The 14,974-nt window shown below is 39.2% G+C and overlaps 1 long non-coding RNA gene across 1 annotated transcript; it reads right to left on the minus strand.

Annotated features, from left to right (window-relative positions):
• Positions 1-1,656: 1,656 nt before the first annotated feature.
• LOC310637983 lies at positions 1,657-2,539 on the minus strand. The gene is made up of 2 exons (XR_014492008.1): positions 2,491-2,539; positions 1,657-2,447 (listed from the first exon to the last, which is right to left on the minus strand). It is a non-coding gene; the product is annotated as an uncharacterized lncRNA (long non-coding RNA).
• Between the last annotated feature and the right edge of the window lie 12,435 nt (positions 2,540-14,974).

The raw sequence follows: 14,974 nt of genomic DNA on the forward strand, positions 1-14,974 counted from the left end.
CATGTTAGCAAATAATGTAAAGTAATATAAAATTGCTTTTTAAAAGCCCCATGGGATATTACTAGAACAAGTCTTCAAAATTCAGGAAAAAAACCACCAATATCCTACATATGCTATTCTTGCAGAAATTATCCGTAACAGTTTTGATCAATTCTTACATAGCCATCTGTTTTTCATCAAAATCTATTCATTAAATACCACTGTAATTCCTATCTATAAACAACCTAAAGACATTTAAAATTAACATAACACAATAAAATGCATAAGCCACAGAAAATATGGTCATAAATTTAAATTTCAGCACCATCAGTAAGGTGAAAAATTACCAGTCAAAAATATCAAACGAACATTATTTTTGTCACTAAACTCTTGAGTAAGTTATCTGAATGATTTAAAAGGGGGTTGCACTAGAGAGTAGCCTAATTTTAGTTGTCCAGGAACATACAGGTTCCTGCCAAAGCCCAAAGAACAGGACCTTGGACAGCACCCACTGGTGACTCCCAGTGATGCTAAAAGGTCTAACAAAGGCCAAAACCCAAGTGAACTATTCCAATATGGGGCTGAGAAACGATCTGGTATTCAAATCCTCAAATATTAAACAGTATTTCTGGTGAAATGGACAAAGCATGGACAAAGGATGTCACCATGCAAGGTAAGACTTTGCTTAAAAACAAAGTTCTATTCCATATCTGTTTTTCAATTGATGACCAACAAGAATCTGGAAGTTTAGTCATGGCAACTGAACTTTTTTTCTTTTTTGGTTTGAAATTTTTTGCTGGTCATTGAAGTAGCTTCTGAAGAAGCAGGGAAACTTTAAGTCCAGTTGCCATGACACAACTTCCAGACAATTCTATCTAGATAACTTCATCAGCACAAGACCAACAAAAACTTAAACAACAAAAGAGAATTGAGGTAAAGTTAAGATCTCCTGAGAAGTATAAAGATGTAGTCCAGAATATGTATAGAAAAAATGGCAAACTAAAAGTTCCACTAAAAGCATACTTCCTTTTATTTAAAAAATTGCTTGTAAATTGTTTTTCGGTCATTAGGAATCTTTGGATCAATAAGCACTGAAACTTGGCCTGGCACTTTGGATTACTGCACTTCATAGGTTTTATTGATTCCTGAACAAAAGAAATACAAGTTTAAAGGCTTAAAAATGGAAATAACAGCAAATAGGAGGTTAGAACATTGCTTTTGGAAATTTACAAATGGACTAAGAGTATGAATAAATTTGAAATAAGATTTTGGATATAACTTTATCAAATATCAATAGAGTGACTTGAATGTCTTTTTTATATTGAATTTACAAAAAAGCTTGTTAAAGCTTGGAAGAATGTTGTGGGAATAGACAAAGAAAAAATAAAAAGATCAATTCTGGAAAATTATTTGAAGGGATTAAAGATCAGGAATGTTAAATGTAAAAGGAATATGAAGTTGGGTTTATCAAGGTTAAATTAGATATGTTGTTATCTCTGGTAACCCTTTAGAGGCCTTTTGCTGATCAGAACTGAACAAAGAAACTTTAAAGCTTTCTTTATAGAAAAAAGATGAGGTATGAGAAGAAGAGAATATTTGTTGTATATTAAGAGATGGTGATAAATTACTAAAATTGTTTAAACTTATTGTGAGGAAGGGGGAAGTTATTTCTTTACATTTCTTTTTTATTTTATTATTATCTTTAAACTTTTTTCTATTATTTTTTTTCTTTTCTGCACTTTCCATTTTTAATTCTTTTTTAGTTTTATTAGTTTAAATCTTTTTAATTGTAATGTTTATTTTTATTACTTAAACAATGAGTTTAAATTTAATTCACACAAGATGTTTGAGTTCCACAAGTATTCTGTATTCATTTGTTAATAATTAAGATGTTATTAATTATAGGAATGTGCCAGATTTCAAGCGCAAAGCAAACATATTGTTTTGCACTGCCAAGTCACAGGTTTCATTATAACGCATGTAATATGTCAGGCTTTCTCTAAGTTAAACTAACACATGGATAATTTCATTTACCAAGCGGGAACCCCCTGGATAGCAAGGGCATTACGAAACCATAACAGTGAATTTAGATAACGAATGTCAGTTTGACAGTTCTCCAGAGGCATCCTCTTATGTTTATATCATTTCACCTTGAGTCAAAAAGAAAACACCCATATATACACAAATCCAAAGTGGCAAGCTTCAGAGAATATTTTACCATGCTAAAAGTCTAAGTGCAGAGAACTCCAAATCCATCACTATGTTCTCTATTCCCACTGCTCTCCACTTCCTGCTCTAATGATGTAGCCCTGGTGGATAATCCACAGTCCCTGGGCTGTAACCAATCTTTGGCCAGCTCCTTTTTTGACCTTTAAGACCTGAGGCATTGTATGGCTAAGAAAAACCAATGGTATGAGTTTTCATGAATTTCTTCAATGCCCACAACCACTGCTAAGTATAAATCCTAGCTCTCATCGGAAGGAAGATTTGACTAAGGAAGAAAATATATACCCAGTCCGTGTCTCCCTATTAGCTGAAGTCATTTCAGAGAATCCCATTTCTGTTATGTTGAAGGTAAATGCTCTTTTAAATGAGGAATCTAAATGATTGTAAATAGATGCAATAAAGTGCCTTCAATTGGCATGCACAACTATAGTGATTACTAGGGTCTTTGTTACTTTCTATTGAATAGATGCTCCTTTTCCACTGCAAAAACAGGCCATGTTTGCCTCAAAATAATAATATGGAAGGTGATCTTGTTCTAAATTTTCCTGTTCCATGAATAATGCAATAGTTTAAGAAAATGGCATTCATAGTAGGTCACAATCCCCAGCACTTCTAATCATAAGGATGTAAGAAAATCTCCCTATTTGCTTGAAAAAGCCAGCCAAGGACTCAAACAGGACTTTCTTCTCTTTAGCAAAGCAATTAAAATACCTCATCTGAATTCCCCCAAGGAGGAATGACTGGGCATAAGGTTCCCTGTGATTAATTACAGAAAGGGCAGCTAGCTGAGGACATAAGAGTAAGATGGGAGTCAGAAAAGATGTAGCCACAATGTATGGAAGGGGAAATGCACAATTAAAATAAATTTGGCACTGCCTTGTATTAAGCAACAAGTAATGAGTGAGAAATTGTAGCTTTTTATTTTTACTTTCAATAGGCGAATGCAAGTTGGCTTTGAAAGAATAGAACCTTTCACAGTCTGATCAATTCATTAGTTTGATAAGTGTTTGACTTTCAGTTTGTTATCATTTCCTCAAGCTTAATACGTTTAAATTTGAGACAATGTTAAAAAAGATTAAGGGATAAACTCAAGATCTTTTGATTGCTTAAAAACATGAGTCTTTGGGGCACAATAGATTTGGATCTGACTGACTGTAAAGCAAAATACATCCTTATCCCTGCAGCGGTAGACAGCTTCATCTTTTCCATTCTTGCATTTTATAAAGATTTACTGTAAGGAGTAACTGTTTCAGCTGGTTCTGTTCTACACATGTTCATTCATAAATCCTGTCTCCACATCAGTCTATGGCTATTTTCAAGCAGCCTGAAAAGTGCACCATTTGCAGGCATATTTCTCTAAACATTTGAACTGAAAATTATTCCACACATTTTATTCTGAAGCCACAATTGTGCATGCATTTTCACCACCACCACAAACCCCCAAATTAATTGACATGCGCAACCTAGTTCTGTTTTTGAAGTTATGAACTACAATAAGATGTACGAAAGCCAAATGATTAGTTCTTTTTTACATGTGTTAATCAGATGAAAAGTTCAATTCATTTCAAAATGAAGACTGTACGTAAGTTTTGTGTTACAAATGAAGGCGAATGTATGCCTGCATAATTTTTGTGTGTCCTTAGTGCTTGGGAGACTCCGCACTCAGCAGAGAGTTCAACAGCAGATTGTCTCACTGAAAGAAAGAATAAAAAAATTCTATTACATGAAAAGTAATGGGACCAATCAGGGTGGAAGAAACGATATATAGCCCTTTAGCTTCTCGTAGTCCTCAGGTTAATTTCATGTGCTTCTCAACTTAATTTTAAGCCTAACCCTGGAAAAAAGTTTTTGCTCTCTATTCAGGAGAGAGAAATTAAAGTGCCAGAAAAGAGTAAAATGGCAGTCAGATATAAATCAAATGTATAAGTTCTTGTATTGTGTTATTGTTCTTGTAACCATGTATAAGTTCTTTGGCATCCTTCAGTCTCAAGAGACCATGCTATCGTGCTGTGGAAAGGGGTCCTAAAGCAGCATCTGGTGTGGCTAAAAAAGCCAATTAGAGAGTGGCAGTCCCTTCCACACTGGGGGCATATACAGTCCGTCCCCTGTCCAGCCCCCAGATTCCGCTGGTTCTAGGACTGCCTCTTTGCCTCAGCCTGCTGCACAAGTGTCTCTTCGAATTGGAGAAGGCCACGGTGTTTCTTTGGCCTACAAGCTGAATGATCAGAGGTCAAGTTTACCCAGCTGTTAATGTCCATTCCCAAGGCCTTTACATCCCTCTTGCAGATATCCTTATATCACAGCTCTGGTCTCCCTCTGGGGTGCTTTCCCTGCACTAGTTCTCCATCCAGGAGATCTTTCAGAATCCGATCATCATCCATTCTCATGACATGCCCAAGCCAGCATAGACATCACTGTTTCAATAATGTATACACGCTAGAAATTCCAGCACATTCCAAGACTGCGCTATTTGGAACTATGTCATGCCAGGTGATGCCAAGAATACGTCAGAGACAGCGCATATGAAAGGTGTTCAACTTTCTCTCCTGCCATGCGTAAAGGGTCCAAGACTCACTGCAGTACAAGAGTGTGCTCAAGATGCAGGCTCTATAGACCTGGATCTTTGTATGTTCTGTCAACTTCTTATTAAGACATACTCTCTTTGTAAGTCTGGAAAATGTGGTGGCCACTTTACCGATACATTTATTCAGCTCAGTATCTAAAGAAAGGGTATCAGAGATAGTTGAGTCATGGATGACCTCCAGTTCTTGTGAAGAGATTGTAATACAAGGAGGTAAATCCACGTCCTGACCCATGACTTGTGTTTTTTCCAGGCTGATTGTTAGTCCAAAGTCTTGGCAGGCCATGCTAAAACAGTCCATAAGTTGTTGAAGGTCTTTGGCAGAATGAGCAGTAATGGCAGCATCATCAGCGAAAAGGAAATCCCGTAGGCATTTCAGCTGGACCTTAGACTTAGCTCTCAATCTGGAGAGATTAAAGAGTTTTCCATCTGATCTGGTCTGGAGATAGATACCCTCTGTTGCAGTTCCAAAAGCATGTTTCAGCATGACAGCAAAAAAGATCCCGAATAAAGTTGGTGCGAGGACGCAGCCCTGCTTCACTACACTTCGAATGTCAAAGGAATCTGATGTTAAGCCATCAAAAACTACAGTGCCCTTCATTTCCTCATAAAAGGACCTGATGATGTTGAGGAGCTGAGGTGGACAATCTTGGGGAGAATTTTATAAAGGCCGTCCCTACTAACCAAGTCAAAAGCCTTCATAAGATCTATGAAGGCTATGAAAAGTGGCTATCTTTGTTCCCTGCATTTCTCCTGCAACTGTCTAAGGGAAAATACCATGTCAGTAGTGGATATGTTGGCTCAGAATCCACAGTGTGATTCTGGATAGACTCTCTCTGCAAGCACCTGGAGCCTCTTCAGTATGACACGGGCAAGCAGCGGTACTTGTTATAGTCAGCCCTGTCACCTTTGTTCTTATACAGTATGACAATATTTGCATCCTTCATGTCCTTTGGTACTCCACCTTCCCTCCAACAAATACAGAAGATTTCATGCAGTTCAGTGGGGATATTCTCTTTGCAGCAATTCAGGATTTTGGCAGGGATGTTATCTTTCTCGGGTGCCTTGCTGGAGGCAAGGGAATCCAGGGCCACGTTTAGTTCTTCTAAAGTTGGTTCACTGTCAAGCTCCTCCAAGACAGGTAGGCACTCAATATTATTTAATGCTTCTTCAGTTACCCCATTTTCTCTGCAATATAACCCAGAGTAGTGCTGCACCCAGCGTGCCATCTGCTGTGCTCGGTCCTGGATAACCTCGCCTGTAGCAGACTTCAGAGGGGCAGATTTCTTCTGTGTTGGACCTAAGGCCTGCTTGATGCCATCATACATCCCCTTGATGTTGCCTGTCTGCTGCTATCTGGATCCAAGCTGCAGCCAATAATCGTTAACACATCTCCTGGCGATCCGTTGGACTTTGCTACAAGCAGCTCACAGAACCTGTAGGTTGTGCTCACTGGAAAAGGCTTTATATGCAATTAAAGCTCTCCTTTTTTCCTCGATGACTGGCGTCAGCTCCTCCGAATGGGCTTCAAACCAATCTGCTGTCTTTCTGATCTATTTACCAAATACTGACAAGGCAGTGTTATAAACAGCATTCTTGAAATATTCCCATTGTTCAGATGCATTTGCTTCAGCCGGGCCTGGGAGAGTTTCCTTGAGTGCTTGTGCAATTTCCTCCACTTTGCCCTGATTGTGGGTCTTGCTGATGTCGATTCATGGTCTTCCTTCCTTCTTTAAGTGATGCAATCTCTTTGTTTTCAGTTTTATTTTACTGCACACCAAAGAGTGGTCTGTATTGCAATCAGCACCCTGATAGCTGCGTGTGATTGTAATACTGGGAAGGTTGGAGCGCCTAGTAAGAATCAAGTTGAGCTGGTGCCAATGCTTCAATCTTGGATGTCTCCAAGAGACTCTGTGTTGAAGCTTTGTTTTAAAGAATGTATTGCTAACACAAAAACCGTAGTAGCAGCAAAACTCCAGCAGGCATTGGCCATTTTCATTCATCTTCCCGACACTGAACTGACCTAAACAAGTGGGCCAAGAACTATAATCAGCTCCAACTCTGGCATTAAAATCCCCAAGGATAAACAATGATTCTTTCTCAAGGATTTTCTTGATGGTAGCAGCCAGATTGTAGTAGAATTTGTCTTTGGATTCTACTGAAGATGATAATATCAGTGCATATGTGCCAATAAGAGTAACCAGCCCTGCTGATGAGTGGAGCTGCAAGGACAGAATTGTTTCACTTCCTGCAGCAGGTGGAGTAATGAATCCTAGTAGGGTGTTTCTGACTGCAAAGCCAACCCCATATTCCCTAGTCTCATTCAATGGTTTTCCCTGCCAGCAGAACGAGAAGTTTCTCTCCTTAACAGATCCCAAGTCTGACAGCCTTGTCTCTTGAAGGGCAACGATGTCCATCTGCAGTCTGCTCAGCTCCATGTCGATGACAGCTATCTTACGTACGTCATCTATTTCTTGCAAATCGTCAGAAAGGCCGGGGGCCATTGTCCAAACATTCCAAGTGCCCAACCTTAGGGCTAAAAAAAAATTATGTTTGTTGCATGGTGCAGAGTTATCAATCTGCTTGTCGGCTTTAACCCTGAACCCCACGCACCCTGTGAGGTTAACAGACCATGGCAGGGCAGCACCTTACTGGCTGGGAGCTTCCCACCTTAAGGAGGGTGGTAGCTGCCCAGTGAGGTACAATGACCACCATTGAAAGTGGCCCCTGGCATCACACTCTACGCCAATTAAGCAAAGACTTATCATCAGTAACTGCCACTTCCCATGTTGTTTCAATGCTGTATGCAAAGCTGGAGTGTCCTCTCCAGAGCACGAGGCCTGGGTAAATTAATATGGAGGATAGACTGTTACCCAGGCAGCAGATCCCCCCTTTCCACATCACTGAAGTAGTCCAATGGAACAGTGAAGCCGATACAATTAGTTCCAGCTGCATCGCAGGAGTTACCAGAACAAGATTGTACACAGTGACCAACTGCTTCCAGGACTCCGGCTCCATATTTTGCCTCAAGGTTGGTTGGTCGGCTGGTGACCCCCAGGGGGAGGGCCTTCTCTGTGGGAGCGCCAGCCCTGTGGAACCAACTCTCCCTTGAGCTCCGGATGGCCCCGGATCTCCGGTCTTTTCGCCACGGCCTTAAAACATTCCTTTTTCATCAGGCTGACCAGTACGCTGATGATACCCAACTCTTTCTTTCCACCCCGAACCAACCCAGTGATGCCCTCTCCGTGATGTCCCGGTGCCTGGAGGCGGTTCAGGTCTGGATGGGGAGAAACAGGCTTCGTCTCAATCCCGCCAAGACTGAGTGGCTGTGCATATCGGCATCTCGGGTTAACCAAGTTATTCCACCTCTAACGATGGGGGGTGGGGTGTTACCCCCCGTTGATAGGGTTCGCAACCTGGGCGTCCTCCTGGATTCACGGCTCAATTTTGAAGATCACATAGAAGCCGTGACCAGGGGGGCTTTTGCACAGGTTCGCCTGGTGTGCCAGTTGCGTCCCTATCTGGACCGAGACACCCTACGCACAGTCACTCATGTGCTTGTGACTCCCGTTTGGACTACTGTAACGCTCTCTACATGGGGCTGCCCTTGAAGACCACTCGGAGGCTTCAACTGGTGCAGAATGCGGCCGCGCGAGTTGTAATGGGGGTCTCCCGATACTCCCATGTAACACCTCTACTCCGCGAGCTGCATTGGCTTCCGGTTGCCCTCCGGGTGAAATTCAAGGTGCTGGTTATTACCTATAAAGCCCTACATGGCCTGGGTCAGGGTTATTTGAGGGAACACCTGCTGCCGGCATCAAACGCCCTTCGCCCAGTGCGCTCCCACAGGGAGGGTCTGCTCAGGGTTCCGCCGGTAAGAGATTGCCGGCGGGTGACACCCAGGGATAGGGCCTTCTCAGTGGGAGCGCCTGCCCTCTGGAACCAGCTGCCGGTGGAGCTGAGGACTTCCCCCGACCTCCGATCATTCCGCCGGGGCCTGAAGACCTGGCTCTTTGAGCTCCCGGGCCCAGGCTGAGGAGAAAATTTTTAACTGGGGTTTTTAAGAGTACAGGGTGAATTTAATATTTTTTAACTTGGTTTTTAACTTTTGTATGTTTGATTTTTAATTCCCTGTAAACCGCCCTGAGTCCTCAGGGAAAGGGCAGTATATAAATGTAATAAAATAAAATAAAAAATAAATAACTGACGACAGGGATTTTAAAATGCTTTTTAATTTTTAATTTATTAATTTTAATTTTGGGGGGCTGTTAATTTAATTCTTTTTAACTTTTGTATCATTGCATTTTATTGTTGTTAGCTGCCCTGAGTCCTTCAGGAGATAGGGCGGCATATAAGTCCCAAAAATAAATAAATAAATAAATAAGGTTGACTCCTGAAGCCTTTTCCAGTAGTAGATATAGCCACAAGGCAGTGAAGGTTTGAAAATAGAGTTTCCCTTCTCCTAGAAGATGGTTCTGCTGTTTTGTCCACCGTTGGGGCATAAAGCCCTCTTCCACCTTCAGAATCATTGACCATCTTCTCCTGTAACCCTGGACATGGGCCCTTACGAGTTGCTACCAGCCAAGCCAGCTAGACCAAGGTTTTTTAGGAGATATTACTACTTCAGAACATATGTAAGTGCATGATGGAAATAAAGGCATGATTCCCCCAAAGAAAGTATATGACATGACGAAGAATATCTCTGCCTGAATTTCACAAATTTATTTAAAGGAATGAGTCAAATTTTTGAGTGCAGTTCTTGAGTCTGCTTCCTAAATAGCTCCCAAAAAGTCATTTCCCAGATTTATTTGAATAAATTTTCCCTCTTTATGTGTCTGTATTCTTTAGAAATATTGCCCAGAATCCTGGCTGACTATCAAGAAAGACGTCTGTTACATATTTCCCTGATGGGTCATAATGTATTATGTTTTTAATTCTGATAGTCTTTCATGATGCTTCTTTTTAGTCTCACATTTGGAAAACATTTGGTTTTCAATTTTGGGGGTGTTTCGAAGACATACATTCTTTTTCACACTTGGTGATTAGAAATTTGCTTGAAGATGACATAGATTTTGTTTTGCCCCAAGCAAAAATATTGCTTTCACAATATTACATCATGAAAACATTCAGGCTGAGGAATAAAAACAATGATTGCTCACCTTACTCAGGATCTCCTGGCAAAATAAAATTGCTTGATAATAGACTGAAATTCTGGACTGAAACTATTTATCATCTATCTATCTATCTATCTATCTATCTATCTATCTATCTATCTATCTATCTATCTATCTATCTATCTATCTATCTCTCTCTCATCATCTTTATGTATCTGGGTTTTTTTTACCTCATCTTTATTGATTTATAAGTAACTCAAGGTGGCAAACATACCAGCAATCTGTCCCCTTCAAATCTATGGCCACTCTAGTCTATTGATCACATGACTCATTGTACATTTATGTGGTAAAATTTGAAAAGTGTATTGTCATCAATTTTATATTATCACTAGCATATTTTTTTACATTTTCAGACATCTGTTTTGTCACTGCGTGTTTTTTTAGTTTTGCCAGCTTCGCTCAATTCTATCTGTACATTTTCCCCTGCTCTCTGCACCTGTGTTATTATCTTATCATGTAACCATAGTGAATCCAGCTATGTCCAGCTATGTTGTGGTTTCAGACTGTTTTGTGCGCATGCCTAGAAAAAGTTTCTCACAGTTACTTCTTTACTTTTCTCTTCTGCCTGATGAGAGAATGTAGTCATTTTAGGTCTTTTGTTTTTTCATTAAAAGTTTTACATAGAATATGCCTTGGATTTCTTTTCTTTGATATTCACCATGCAAATGAACCACGGTCCATCCTCCTCTGGTCAGAATGTTAATTGTTCCGCGACATGTTTACCCTATTCTATAGAGAAAAAAATAGGTATGCTTGAAGAGAGTTATTGGACTGAAGAAGGAAAGCCTTTTGGCTGGATCTCACTTTTGCCACCTTTGGCATAGTCATACCAAATTAATTGCTATGAAATAATAGGATCCTTGGACATAAGTGTTATTTTTATGCTCTCACCAGCAAAATGGCACATCTCGTTCATCACATTATATAATTTAAATAATGTTATACTTTATAATTGTCTCTAGATTTAATTTGGTTAAAAGGTTATTCAACTCCCTGCTTCAACAGTTCCTTCCAATTTTATATTTTTACAATTGTAAATCATCTCTCTCTTTTTTTCTTAGTAAAGGAGAAAAGGATAACTCATTTGAGAAATAACTGGTTCATGTAATTAAAAGAAAGACTCCAGAAATTTAGACTTTCTGAGATATGAAAACTAGAATAGTGGATTCATTCCATTATTAGTTTCAAGTTAAGGGAAAGGGAGGAGGTTGTTTCATTTCTAAAGGGATTAGCGAAATCCCAATGTAAGTCTTTTTAGGCAAATGAATACTCCCATATATGAAACTCAGCAAAGACAGTTTTCATATATTAGTTTCCAGCACTCCCAAAGGGATAGCAGTGGGTCTGATAACTGGTTAGATTCCCATCACTTGTAAGCTTCATTATTCTTCATGCAGGTCTGAAATTCAGTGACTAGCACAATGGATGTCATGTGTGACTCTTGATTTATAGAGGCTTCAAGGGAACTTTGAGGAATGCAGCCCATGAAAAGGAGAAACTGTGTGAAACTGACAATGAATAAGATCTGGAAAACAGGAAGCTTCTATGAAGCTTAAAAATGGCTGTGAGGAGAAATCAAAAGGCTTTGTGCAGTGATTCTGTTTTCATAACAGCAACATAATACATCAATTGTTTATTTTGATATCAGATGTGATTAATGAGCTCAAGCTGGTGAGAAAGGACACCTACAAGGACACTCGTTAGCTGATCCTTAAATTCAGGGAGTGTGCAATGGGCTATGCACAAGAGAATACAGATGTCCACCAAGAACGATAGTGATTGTTGAGTCTTCTGCAATCATGTATTAAATTTACAGACAACGAAAGAGAAAGAGGTAGTCCAAACAAATCTAGAGTCCTCAATGATTTGAAGCAGAAGTTGATAGAAAGATGGTTTCTCTTTCACTACATAGGGGCTTCCTGTTAAGTTAACATCTGCAGAAATAATATATCTTTACCCCACATTGACATCCTTAAATATAACATGATTAGCACATTTGGAGAAGGAGAACTGGTTCAACTCTAGAGAACTGGTCTATATCATAGCCTTCCCAATAGATAATACAAACAAAGAAGCTGCAGAGGTTTGATAAGTTATAATGGTATGCAAGTACTACCTATAGCTTCTGTGTCTGTTGTAATGTTTATCATTACTTCACATTAATCTCTTGGCTAGTTTGGAAGACCTGCAAAGCTTGGCTAAAACCATATATTAGACCTTCACTTCCCTCATATCTGATCAACCTTCAATGTACAAGATTGTGCCTTTGTGATCCATCTTTAGAAGACATACAGTGTACTTTTCATTACATACTTTCCCACATACTTCACAAGCCACAAAATGTGGTAATCAACAGTAGGTCTTCCACATGCTTCAAAAGACACTCTTATTTATCAGTTTGGAAGAGGTCAATAACCTCAGGAAAGAAAAGGTACAGGCCCAACATGCCAAGCCTGAAAGTTTTCTCCCTCACCCTTTACTTTCAATTCTAAGACACTGTAGTAATTTAAAAAGTGTCCCTATTCTGAAATGATTTCTCCAGAATTTATTGTAAGTTTATAGAGGTGGATAGATTGCTACACAGCGAAATATCTCAGAGTTTTACTAGACCATCTGTTAGATAGTAATGGTGAGATGTCAAAGCATGCAGTCATTAAGTACCATATATTTCCAATATTTGAAGCTGTTTGATGATAAGCAATCCCCTGACATTAAAACTTTTATTTCTAGGAGGTCTTGGGAAAATAGCTAACCTAAACCCAATGTTAATATGGAGTGTCACAGTTTACAATGTATTTATTTCAGAAAAGCAGTTCAACCTTAAGCAAGAAAAGACAGCAATCACTTTCAAGAATGTTCACCCAATCCAGTGGGTCTTCAGTTAACCTCAAAAGAGATTAATTGTATAGAAAGATGAATCAAACATGAACCAGCTGGGATGTCCTACTGCTGGAAGGAGAACAGTCCTCATTAATAATCTATTCCTATTCTATAAGCATCAAGCTTCCTGGTTGAGTGGTTATTTATTGCTATTAACCAATTTTCTCTAACCTGCAACTTTCACATATGTTGAGACCATAGATACTAGCAAGGATAAAAATTCTGGCAGTTGTGAACTTATATTCAGAGCTCCAGATTATTCTTTTTAAAACCTGATGACTTAAAGAAGATCCTTTCTGAGTTTCTTTCTTTGAACTTGTGCTGATGGTTTTCGCAGGTGTTTGCATGTGGATCTTTGGTCATTCGGGTTTTTCCCCGCGTAGAAATGAAGGTGTAGGAGCAACGTTTCGACGGAATCCCATCTGTCATCCTCAGGCTGGTGGCTTTATATATATATATATAAAGTTGGAAGGGACCTTGGAGGTCTTCTAGTCCAACCCTCTGCTCAGGCAGGAAACCCTATACCATTTCAGGCAAATCGCTGTCCAGTCTCTTCTTAAAAACTTCCAGTGTTGGAGCATTCACCGCTTCTGGAGGCAGGTTGTTCCACTGGTTAATTGTTCTAACTGTCAGGAAGTTTCTTCTTAGTTCTAGGTTGCTTCTCTCCTTGACTAGTTTCCATCCATTGCTTCTTGTCCTGCCCTCAGGTGCCCTGGAGAACAGCTTGACTCCCTCTTCTTTGTTGCAGCCCTTGAGATATTGGAACACTGCTATCATGTCACCCCTCACCCTTCTCTTCATTAAACTACACATACCCAATTCCAGCAACCGTTCCTAAAGATTGCTGAACAAGAACATAAAACTCTCCACTTGACAGTGCAATGAATTATTTTCAAGTGGAAATAACACAAAAGTTTAACATAGGCTACTATTTCTTAATCTTTCAGAAAACACCAATTGAAAAATAGGAAATCCTAACTTTAACAATGTCCATGAGACACCCCCCTTTTAAATCATTTCTACATCCATGTTGCTTCTTACTTTACATTATAGTGCGTTATAGTCATCAAAGTGTTGTTCATTTGTGCCTTGAAAGTTCCAGGGTTTAAAGTGTATCAACCAGTGAACCCAAAAGTCTAAATCTCATTAGGAGGTACAGTATGGTAGAAAGAAATGGGAAGTTCGAAGTCTTTATTTATTGAAAAACAAAAAATTTAACCCAAGAAAGAATTTTATGTGAAACATCACAGTGAACAATTATATATAATCAGACTTAAAGCCTCCCCAAACATAAATTTAGGTTTCTGAAAAACCTAAAAATAATTGCAAATGACAATACCAAAATATAAAAGCAAAGTTCCCTTATCCGGAACTAAGAGGATAACAGAAGCAAACAAAAATTCTTTAAATTTTGATCATTTCTTGAAATAAATTTCTTTCCACTTCCCTTCCTTCCAAGATCAAATTTTGGTCTATGTTAGGATGGAGGGATTAATGTTATCATTTTTCTCCACTAACCACAAAGAGTGACTTTCTGTTTTTTGTATAACTGAGTTAAGCCTAATGGTTTTATCAGGGAATACTCTCAACATAGAGTCATTGATATTATTTCTATTTTCTCTGTACTAGTCCATAGTTGATAGCTTGACCAAACTTGGATGCCACAGCAGTCAGTTATCTATTTTTCCCCCCTCTCTTTTTCCAAATTCTCTCCTTCAGGCCAAGAAAAATCTCCATTCTCTCTTCTAGCACGAAAGAGATTATTGTGATCCTTTTGAGCTAAAGCAAAGATTTATTTCATTCCATTCCATGTCTAGATTAGTTTTCTCTGCAGCTTCTTCATACCTTTTCATCTTGTTTTGGGGATACTTTAGATGTGCTATTATTTATATAAGCATATCTAAATTTATATATACAGTTATACAGTCATATGGCAACAGCAACAACAAAATAGTGGCAGGGATGTTTTTCTATTGTTTCCAAGAAATACTGTGCTAAAAAAAAATCTTTCAAAAAGGCTCAGTTCAAACTTTCCATTCCTATTTTTATCCCTCAATCAGCATTAAGCTAAGCAGAACAAAGTCTTGCCTTGCAGGCACTGTAACTTAAGTGACATGGTGTTCCTTAGCATGAG

Source organism: Vipera ursinii (genome assembly GCF_947247035.1).
Source record: "Vipera ursinii genome assembly, chromosome: 3".
NCBI classification, from domain to species: domain Eukaryota; kingdom Metazoa; phylum Chordata; class Lepidosauria; order Squamata; family Viperidae; genus Vipera; species Vipera ursinii.